Genomic DNA, 1,717 nt, shown 5'->3' with positions numbered 1-1,717 from the left:
CTAGTCCAGTTTATAAGGAAAACCAGATCGAAAACCTAAACAAGTTGGCCCCATTTATAAGGGAAATCAGACCGAAAACCTTAGAAGTAGCAAGGATAAAAGTAGAAGAGAGAAAGAAAAAAGGACACCCAGGGCAATGCTCGCCTGGCTAGCAAACAGAAGAACCATCACCATGAAAGACACAAGTAGATGTGGGGTGTTGTCGAGGGATCACAATACCAGACTTTGCAACCAGCCTAACGCACCGCACTGGCGTGCATACCAAACCCCATGGAGCAACTCAGGAGAATCCACAATCAATGAGTGCGACAACACGAACCTTGACTGAGAGCTCCACCACAAAAGTTTGGAATGATTAGCAAGTTGGGGAGGCATCTCGCGCCATCAATAAGCAAATATAAACCGGCACATCACCAAAAGCACGAGGCTCGCTACAACACAACAACAACCATGAGAGGGTCTTCAGCGTGCACAACAACAAGCGTGGGACACCTTCACGAGCGGAAAACGGATGGCCGCCTTGCGGAGCCAAAGGCACCACCGCCAAACCCCAACGAACACCACCAAACAACCACCATCGAATCCAAGTCGGCCACACCACCACCAACATGCCCGCTTCTAGACAATGCCTTCAAGAAGGCTTGTGATAACCCACAAGTATAGGGGATCACAACAGTTTTCGAGGGTAGAGTATTCAACCCAAATTTATTGATTCGACACTAGGGGAGCCAAAGAATATTCCCGGGTATGAGCAGTTGAGTTATCAATTCAACCACACCTGAAAGACTTAATATCTGCAGCAAATTTTTTAGTAGCAAAGTAGTATGGAAGTAATGGTAATAGTGGCAAAAGTAACAGTAACAGTTTTGTAGTGATTGTAACAGCAGCACGACAAAAGTAACTTAGCAAAGATCAATATGTGAAAAGCTCGTAGGCATTGGATCAATGATGGATAATTGTGTTGGATAATATTCATCATGTAACAGTCATAACCTAGGGTAACACAGAACTAGCTCCAATTCATCAATGTAATGTAGGCATGTATATCGTATATAGTCATACATGCTTATGGAAAAGAATTTGCATGGCATCTTTTGTCCTACCCTCCCGTGGCACCGGGGTCCATAAGGAAACTAAGGGATATTAAGGCCTCCTTTTAATAGAGAACCAGAACAAAGCATTAGCACATAGTGAATACATGAACTCCTCAAATTACGGTAATCACCGGAAATAATCCCAATTATTGTCACCTTGGGGTATGCTGATCATAACTCGTAATAGGTGTCTACAACTTGCAAGATAGGATCAAGAACACACATATATTCATGAAAACATAATAGGTTCAGATCTGAAATCATGGCACTCGTAGTGACTAGCATTAAGCATGGCAAAATCATAGCAACATCAATCTCAGAACATAGTGGATACTAGGGATCAAACCCTAACAAAACTAACTCAATTACATGATAAATCTCATCCAACCCATCACCGTCCAGCAAGCCTACGAAGGAATTACTCACTCCCGGCGGTGAGCATCATTGAATTGGCGATGAAGGAAGGTTGGTGATGACGATGGCGACAGATTCCACCCTCCGGAGCACCGAACGGACTCCAGATCAGCCCTCCCAATGAAGAACAAGAGGTGGCGGTGGCTCTGTATCGTAAAACGCGATGAATCCTTCTCTCTGTTTTTTTCTCCGCGAATAGGTATATATGG

The sequence above is a fragment of the Triticum aestivum genome, chromosome 3D, assembly GCF_018294505.1.
Source record: "Triticum aestivum cultivar Chinese Spring chromosome 3D, IWGSC CS RefSeq v2.1, whole genome shotgun sequence".
NCBI classification, from domain to species: domain Eukaryota; kingdom Viridiplantae; phylum Streptophyta; class Magnoliopsida; order Poales; family Poaceae; genus Triticum; species Triticum aestivum.
Note: the sequence above shows the minus strand (reverse complement) of the source record.